A 10,420-nucleotide genomic window follows, 5' to 3' on the forward strand; every position below is an offset into this window, starting at 1 on the left:
GATGATAATTAATTAATTATCTCAAAAGGACAACGAGGCCTCTGTGCCAAAAAAAATTAATGTTGTTTTTTTTTTGCACAGGGACTAATCAATCCAAAAAAAGATTCGAACTCGGATTGAGTGTTTTTTTTTTTTTCTTGAAGACCTGGTTGTCCTTTCGAGGTAATTGCCAGGGGTCGGGTGGAGTATTTACTCTATAAAAATTATTTTTAATATGGAGATGAAGATAGTATTTAATTGAATATTGATATTTGAAGTGTATACGATATTGTAGAAATACAAAAAAAGCGTTCAACACATATCTACGTATTGTCAAAATAATGACACGTATCAAACACACATTCTGCATGTTAATTCTCAACCTACTAAATCCACTCACATATAATTATATCAAATAATTTTATTTTCAATAAAAATACTAATATTTTTTCATATAAAAAAAATTAGTTTATATTTTAACTAATTTAATAATTTATTTTTTGTATATAATAGTTTTGAATGAAATAACTAGACAAGTCGAAGCTAGGATCAGAATCAAAGAAAACATGATTTGGCTTGTACTTGTCACTGACGTTACTGTGTTACTATGTAGACTTTTTTGTATCATTGTAAATTTGTAAACAATCTGACTAAGTAACCAATAAAAATTTAGTCAATAATAAATTAATAAATATTTTTAAATTGTATTATATATTAATTAATTATCACTAATTAATAATTATTTAAATTTTATTTTTTAAAAAATGCAAAATTAATATTTATTTTACCTATACTTTTTCATTTGCAAAATAGGATTTTAAGTATCAAAATCAAAATGACCGCACACACAGTTTTGTGTATGCAGAACGTGTAGCTAGTGTGACACTTGTGTTGCCCTATTTTGAATTTTAGATAAAGTCAAATAGAATACAACCATAATATAAATAGATTTATGCAACTATACTAATAATATTGAGGATTGATCCTTTTCTCACTTTGTCTCGGTTTGTATCTCTCATTCGCAACAGTACCACGCTGAGATTCTCTCTTTAATTTGGCCTTGGGCTTCTCTATCTATTTAATTACAATATACTATTTCTTTTTCTTCCAAATTCAAAGAAGCCAATGGAAAATCAAATAATGTCGTAAGCGACGAGAGAGTAAGTAAGGCATGCACCAATAGGGCTTAAATTAATGCACCACGAGGATTGGAACGTATATCGAAGTTGCAACTGTTCAATACTCGTAAATTTTTGGACCCTTCTCTCCCTTGTGTTGTCTTTACCACTAGCTGTTTATGGTCATGTACGCTTTTGAATTCAGCATTTATGTGTCTAGCTATTTTCGTATTTTAGACACCAATTTTGAATCTAACGTAATTTACTCTAAGCTATGATAATTTGATCATAATAATTACTTCAGTTAATACTTAAATTCATCTTTAAAAATTAATTTATTTTTTAAATTAGTTTTTAAAAAATTTTGTTTATTATATTAATTTTTAAAAAATATAATTATAAATCAAATAAGTCTTTTTATATGTTAAATAAAATGTATTAAATATCACATAGACATAACATAATAACATGATAGATTAATATCACATGTTATAAGATAATTGATTGATATATTCATAATTATAATTGGTTGACCAATCATTTTATAACACATGATATTAAATCTATTATGTCATCACATTATATAGTATTTAATGTGACATGTTATTATTTAATTTAAAAAAAAAACTACTTTAGTTTATATTATATTTTTCAGGAACTAATATAATTAGAGGACTAACTTAACAAATGTGTTATCTTTCATTGATGAATTCAAATATTAACTCATAATTAATTTATATATGTGTATATTTTGATAATCTAATGTTAGATTAATTTTGATACATTTTGTTGTTATTTAATTAGATTCATGTATTTAGATGATTTTTTAAGTATTAGGTATAAAAATTAGTTATTTTTACTAATTAAAAAATATAAAATGACAAATTTTACTCAATTTTTTTTTAAAATAACATATAATTTATATTTTATGATATGTCAAATTTTAATTGAATGTTATCTTAATTTGATAACAAATTATACTTGTAATTTGAGTTACTTCAACTTGAGTTAATATCTTAACCATAATAAAACTATTTGTAATTAAGTTATTATTTAAAATGAGTGATTATCTAATTTCTTAAAATATTAATATAACCAATTTTTTTTTCAAATAGTTATTTTCTAAAAAAAATCCTCCTGAGTTTTCTGCACACCATCACTCCTCAATGTAATCGCTCACAGTTTACTACCTCACCGTGATAATAGTTAAATATTTTGAATAATACTGTATCTTTTTTTTTGTCTTTTTTTAAATATATTTTTACCAAATTATAAACCTTGTGAACTTTTAAATTTTTAAATGAATTTTACTATTCATACTAAAATTTTGATTTTACTAGATGAAATCAATATAAAAAATAATATAACATTGTCAAAAAGAGATAATAGAAAACTGAATAAGAATGAGAATTTTATGAATTTATTTTTGCTAAAGTGTATTCAAATTAATTATTTGATGGGATGAACGATTTTGAAAGAAATTGAGAGAAGTAAAAGCCATTATAAAAAGAGTTATGGTACCTAATTTGAAAAAGAAGTTTTTCAATTTTTTTTTTTCTGTGTTTTGGAAAGAATGATTTGAAAAAAAATAAGATTTAGTTATTAATATTTTAAAAAATTATATAATTATTTATTTTAAATAATAATTTAATTATAAAATAATTATATTATAGTTAAGATATTAACTCTAATTAAATTGAAGTAACTCAAGTTCTAAATATAGTTAGTTATATCTAATTAAAAGTTGACACATCATATAAGATAAGTTGTATATTATTCTAAAAAAAGTTGAGTAAAATTTATCTATATAAAATTGGTTATTTGTGTGTGAAACTTTTTAACTAATAATGTATATATAAAAATTAAAGGATAATTTAAATTAATAAAATGAATGAGTCTCAAAATTATATAGATGTCTCAAACACAATTCAATTATATGTCTGTCCGCTTTATATCTCTATGTAAATCGAATTAACTTAATACGATTTACACTAAACACATATAAATCGAATCAACCTAATTCAATTTATTATTGTACAACATATACATAGTAAATCAAATTAACTTGATTCTATTTACTACTTGTACAAATTATTTACTCTTTATTAACTTTAAAATATAAATATCAATAAAAATACTCGAACTTGGAATAAAATATCAAAAAATCAAAACGAATAAGAATATAAATTCAAATTTTGTATTTTAGTTTAAATTCCAGAAAATCTATAAATCAATCGTAGTCAAGCTCATTAAATTGGTAAATGTTGAAAATTTTTAATTTCATAATCATTATCACATTTTATTGCATATACAAAATAAAAAATTCAGTTAATTTAAGATTAAATATTAAATTAAATATTAACTATAGATTAAGTTATGCAGGCAGCTGAATAATGTATAACCATCACCCATATATATCAATTTCCATTGCTTATTGTGGTTAAGGATTTTTTATGAAATTAGAATCTAGCTCCTATTTTGATTTTTGAATGTTCAAACTTACCATATACTACAATTAAGAAGTACTTACTGGATAGTACAAGTATATATGAAGCATTGCATGAGCACCACGTGGACCAATGAGAGAAAATAAACAATGTGCATAAAATTAGTTAATTAATTAATTAATAATTGATGCAGTACAGTCATATACTCATATCTTTAATGCTGCCATTGCTGTGAAAGCAAAGTTAAGGTGGAAGAAAAAAGGGACACTATCTCAAATTAAAATAAAATATATGTTCAATTATTATAATTAAATCCCTTTTGAAGAGTTTCATGATTTTACCGTTACATATTATTATATATACGGTGGTAGTGATTCTTATGAACAAGTTGTAAGATTCCAAATCCATTGAAAAACTTGAATTTTTAGCAAGTTTCCTTTTTTTTTTTAATGGTTCATTGCAGCTTTTCAAAAAATAAAATAAAATGAAATTATTATTATTATGAAAAATTGCAATGTGGCCCTGACACTTTTTCGAATGGAAGTATCTGACAGAAGTCAATGTTTAATATTTCATTCTACGGAGTAATAATTTATAATTGGAAAATGGTAGATACAAATCTTTGCAAAAGATTAAATGATTAATACAGGAACCTTACCTAGTCACACTCTCACAGCCCCCATCTCCCAAAGTGGATTATATGATAATTAATAAAAGAAAAAGAGTCAAATGTTTCGCTATAAAAGGAGCTTTATCTTCTTTGAAACATATACTTACTTGAATGGTTCTCTAATGTAATGTAATGTTTGGTCATATAAAGTAACTGTTAGTGCAATCTATATTCTAAATCATGACAAGACAATGTTGCTGTAATGATTTTAGGGAAATTTAATTTGTATAAGCATTGAGCATAGAAAAATTGAAGACACAGAAATATAAGAGAGGAAACGGATTACGATTACCACATTTCACATGATAACTACTACATTCTTTTTATTTTTTATTCTTTTGGTTTAAACGTCTTGTACACAAGAACTAGGTCCATTTTAATTGGGCTACTTAGGCTCCATATTTATTATATTACTGTCTTCTTCAAAACGAGTTACAAACTCTTGACCCAACAAAAGAAACAAGATAAATACCAAAAGAGTAAACTACTATTTGTACCCACGGAAGTTAAAAACGCTGACATATCTATCCATAGAAAAAGAAAATTATCATTTGTATCAATAAAATATAGATTTTGCATAATAAAATTATCCAAACACTAAAAAATTACCTAAAATTCCTAAATTACCCTTACTTCACCACCATACCACCTCCTTCACCCAATCACCTTTCTAACCCTAACCCTCTTCGCCCTGCCACCACCCCTCTTTTCCTTTCTAATCTCAAATCCCACCACCACCTCCTTCACCCACCACCACCCCTCAAACTCTTCACTCAATGGTGGCTCCCGCTACCCCCGCAACCGTCACCGGAATCCTCGCCCTCGTTCACGAATTTACCGGTGAATCCAACTAGTTCCTCCAGCTCACCGCCATCTACTTCGCCAAGGCCGGATTCGCCACCTGCGCCATTGACCATCAGGGCCACGGCTTCTCCGACGGCTTCATCGCCCACATCCCTGACATCAACCCCGTCGTCGACGACTGCATCGCCTTCTTTGACGAATTCCACTCTCGCTTCGATCCTTCTTTTCCTTCCTTCCTCTACTCTGAATCCCTCGGCGGCGCAATCGCGCTATTAATCACTCTCCGCTGCTGCGATTCGCCAGAAAATGTCTCATCTGCGAACCGAGCGTGAGCTCTGATTATGGTGTCGTCCTCTTCGTGGGTGAAGGCCTGATGCTCTACCTGCGGGGAGACACCATCGGAGCCTGCAAAAAATGGGTTGGTTCATGAACCTGTAATGAAGAACAAAGCAAAAGGAAATCAGGGGAGAGGTAGATATAACAACGGCAGGGATCAGGCAACGATGGTGGTGGTTCTACGACGCAGAAAGAGGTGAAGAGGGTTGGCTATGTCGACGATAAGGTAGCGTGAAGAGGAGGGTATCTGACGCAGTAGGCTCTAGTTCGAGGCCGATGGTGATGGTGGCGAGGAGAAGCTGGCGCGATGCTCCTGGGTTCGGGGTAGGTCTGCGACGTTGCTAGCGGAGAAGGGGGTGAATAGTGATGAGGAGGGTGATACGGTGGTATGTGGTTGATGTTGGAATTGGGTGGCTGAAAAAAATGAGAGAGAGAGAGGAGATGATAGTGGTGGAGGGAAGGGTAGTTTAGGAATTTTATTTAAATTTTTAGGGTTTGGATAATTTTACTTGCAAAAACTATTTTTTATGGATACAAATAATAATTTTCTTTTTTTTATGGGTAGATTATGTCAGTATTTTCAACTTTTGTGAATACAAACGATAGTTTACTCTAAAAAAAACAAAAGAAACAAGATAAAATAAAATAAAACGAATAAATAAATATTGCATTTGGAAGTGGAGGCATAGCTGAATTGCACTTGGTTCGACTTTCGAGATTGGTTATAACTCAGTGGAGAATGAACTTATTGTCTGCGTGAGTGCATGAACAAAAAGATTCTTACACGATCAATCTATAAGGTTGTGGAGGTCGTCACACAAAACAAAACACATTGTTGTGAAAAAAGAGGGGAAAGATTAATTTAATTATATATTTTTCAAACAAAATTATTCCTAAAAATAAACGGCATTGAATTGTGATGTGGGAAGAGCAAAACTACAAAAAGCCAGGAAGGTGGAGAAGCTAATAGAAATCAGCATCCAATTTGCTGGACGTTGTTTGCTTCCGGCGAACTAGATAAGAGGAAGCCTAACTGATTTAAATTAATAGGATGATTAGTTCACTCGTCTACTTAAACAAATATCAACTAATTTTTTTTATATATCAGAAATAAAAGAATGGAAAAATAATTTGTGTATTATTGAGTGTATTTAGTATATTTGAACATTTATTATAGAATATTACATTTTTATTATTACGATTCTCTTTTTTTGTACGGCCTTAAGCACAACCGCCATTCGGGCAGCCAGTTACCCTTACGACCATAGACTCGTTATACTTCAGACCAACCTGCACCACCCAGTCATAGATCATTAATTTACAATAACGCATACTATTTGGAGATCTTGATAAGCTGTAGACAAATCTCCCCAGAAGAACAGCTTGAGCGTTGTTGTGATGGGAGGCTTCCATGCATAACGTATATCAGTCAAGATGATGTTTTGATTTTGAGTGATCCGGACATTCAAATTATACTTCTCAATAATCTCTCTTTGTGTTTTCTTCGTCTTTCCACCAATGCGACCGTTATCAACATGAAGACCATAAATAAACTGCCATCACCCTGGAAGATGGAATCCAGCAAATAAGGTCATGTTGCATAATGGAATGGAACTATATTCAAGCCAAAGATGTATTACCAAAGCATGAATCAACTAAAGATCGTTTAACCACATGAAAAGAAGACATGGGTGTTTGAGAATGAATTTATATACATATCTGCAACTAAAGAAGGCAAGTAAAAAAAATCTATAAAACAACATTTTTTTTGGCTCCTCGTGCTATCCCTTAATCTGTCTTAGTGGGATTTGAATCACCGACACTTGCTTAAGCAGGCGAGTAAGTTAACTACTCCACTAACACAAATTAGTTACAAAGCACCATTTTATCAGAACTACAATATTCTTTTTTTTTTTTTTCTGAAAACAAAGTGAATTTATGTCCAGAATAACGTTTTTCATTTATACTTTGCAGAGTAAGTTCAGTTTGTTGGTCCCACATTTTTTGTGCTTTGTTTGCTGGACCAAAGCGTTATTACATATAAGTATATTTTACAGTTTGGGCTTGAGTCCACCACTTTTGATAAAATTTGGGCCAGTCTTTTTGTCAAAATTTGGCCCACTTTACTTGTTCCAATATCTCCACTTTCGAAATGGAGTTTATCCCCTGACCAAAACAAAAAGAAATAGAGTTTATCCCCGTCAAAAAAAAAAGAGTTTATCCAGACCGAAAACGAAAAAGAAATGGACTTTATCCTTTGAGCGAAAAAAATAATCTAGTGGTTGTATTTTTCAGTAATTGCACCATAAAATTCTTTGATAGATGTTAGATATTGAAATGACTCGTTTGTATAACGTTTATAATTAAAAAACTAAGTGGGTTTATGCTATTTAAAAAAATTCTCTAAAGTCTTATGCATTTTAAACATAAAACATTAACTTATAATCTTATAATGACTAATAACACAAAATATTAAGGTTTACAATATTTAAATTTCACATAAGAATAGCCATCATCCATCACTAATAACACAAAATATTAATTGTGTATGATGACCGGGCCATCGGGCCGAGTTCGGGTGACCCGAGCTATGGTCCGATCCCGACCCGAAATAATGACCGGGTCTATTTTTGAGACCCTTACCCGACTCTAGATCCGATGAAATCACACTAAATTAGCTCCTAAAGTGTTCGGGCCCGGACCGAAGCTTCGAGTTGGGCCGGGCCATGTACATCCTAGGTCCAACCTCCAAGTTTTCTTAATCCAAATACTGCTTTTATATGTAAATTTCATAGTGCCGTTTATGGTCTAAAACAGATTTCAAAGGTCCTGGTTTCGTACACTTGCTGCAACCTTAAAAGCTAAAACAGTGCAGTTTGTGCCTTTTTGTTTATTTGACAAACCAATCCTTCCATTATCTCTCTTAATTTAATGTAAATGATATTCTTATTGCTAGCAACAATGCATCTGATATTTATTCTCTTATTAAAATTTAAAATGCTGTGTTTTCTCTTAAGAAATTAGGCATGTTTAATCGTTTTTTTCTGGACTATTAACCAAATTTGGGACGGATTCCTCTAAATGGACCCACTCTTTTTAATGTTAAACTAACAGTGTCAACAACTTATTTATTTCTGCTTACCAATTTAACCAAACGAATGAGTTTACCTGTGTCTGGTCTTTAATCAAGGTTAATTTCTTATTTCTTTGTAGGTGAATAATAACAATACAGTATGACTACGTAAAATGATTTAAAAAATGAATGGTGCAGACATTTAGAATGGGTAAAAACATAAAAGTTTTGTTAGATAATATAAATCAAACACATCATGATTATCTTCTACTTATCAATAATTCTGGAGGATTAAAAATGCTACAATAGAACATCGTAGAAGTGTTGTGGAAGTTGTAGTCAAACGTGAGTTGCAATGTTTGACTATAACAATAAAAAATTGAAACCTTAAAGAATTTAAGATAAAACTGAATAGGAATTATGCAAGCTTTGTAAAATGTGCTTCTTTACAAATGCTTAGTAATTCAGCAGTGCCAATGATAATTACAAATTGGTGCCCGTTTAGACTCCGTTTGAAAAGCAGTAGAATTTTTTTTTTATTTTGAATTATAAAAAAATTACAGTACATGTATTTGGTACTTTTTTTAAAACAATTTTTAATTTTTCAAAAAGTTAATTCATATCTTTTTGAAAAAGTAGAAATATATGACTTCTTCTCTTCTATAAGTCATTCTATTATCTTCGTAAAAAAAATATCTCAAAATAAAAAAAATATACTTTTATTTTTGACTCTATAAAAAAATATTGAAAATATTGACTTCCCATTACTGTTTTCACCCAAGATTCCATCTGCTAAAAGTATTGGTCTTCCACTATTATTTTCACGTAATGATTTATCTGTTGAAAATATTTATTTACCCTCCACCACTATTTTAAAATAATATTCCATTTGAACCACTTATTACATGTATTCCTTTCAATTTTTTTTAATCATTTTACCACTCTATTTTTATTATTAAATTTGTATTTAATATTGTGTGCGGTATAAAATCTCAGTTTTAATTTTATATAGTTGCAATTATTTTTATAATTAGTTATAACAAGTTCTTGACCCCAATAAAAGAGGTAAAAATTTTAATAGAAGTAAAAAAGAAAATAAAAAACAGCAACAAAATATACATTGACACATATTTCATAATTATTTTTTATTTTTATCGACCATATTATACACAATAAAATAGCAAACACTAACTACACAATAATTTTGTTGGCATTGCCATTAAGATTATTGTGAATTAAAATTTTATTACTATTTACCACATACAAGAACACCATTGTGAGTGAAGATATATGAAGTAAAAGAATCAGTTTCTACCTAAAAAATGGAACTAATAAGAAAACAAATAAAGAATTAATTGCCTAAACAATTGTAATCTTAGTAATTAGGTTATAGAAAATTAACATTTAATATTAAAAAGTATTTGTTATCATGTTGTTTTAATATCTATTTTTTGTGAAAAAAATATATTTTTTTAGTTATTTATCTAAACGTTACAACTTTAAAATAAGTACTTCTATAACTAAAAATTCAAATACAAAATAACTTATTTATAAACTACTATTAATAAAAATCCTTATACTTAAATTTTTTTTTAAATTTATTTAAATTATTTACCCAAACTTTATACTTGTAGAAATGTCATAAATGAAAATATACTTATCAAGAAGTCACTTGTCTCTAGCTTCTATTTTTTTTTTTCTTTGAGTTTTAGTGAATTTGAGAAAAAAAAAAACATGATAACGTCATCCATGTGAATGCAAAATTGTACACTAATTAATTATAGAATTTATTATTACAAATTTTCCAAGGCACCAATAATTTAGCTGAAAGACTAGTCCATCTCCGAAGAAGCTAAGAAGGCTGGCCCATCGTTATTGAGGTAGAAAAACAATTTTTCTAAGTGATGGAGAAGACTAACTACTGCTACTATATGGAAATTTCCCTTTTTTTTTCCATAGTATATATCATACGATTATAATAGGTATGTATTAA

General features: G+C 29.1%; 1 protein-coding gene across 1 annotated transcript in view; it reads right to left on the reverse strand.

The window, feature by feature from the left end:
• The window catches only part of LOC107629546 (phosphatidylinositol N-acetylglucosaminyltransferase subunit C), a 38,822-nt gene that overhangs the window by 9,787 nt on the left and 18,615 nt on the right, over positions 1 to 10,420 (reverse strand). The window lies entirely within an intron of this gene.

Source organism: Arachis ipaensis, chromosome B03 (genome assembly GCF_000816755.2).
Source record: "Arachis ipaensis cultivar K30076 chromosome B03, Araip1.1, whole genome shotgun sequence".
Lineage (NCBI taxonomy): Eukaryota > Viridiplantae > Streptophyta > Magnoliopsida > Fabales > Fabaceae > Arachis > Arachis ipaensis.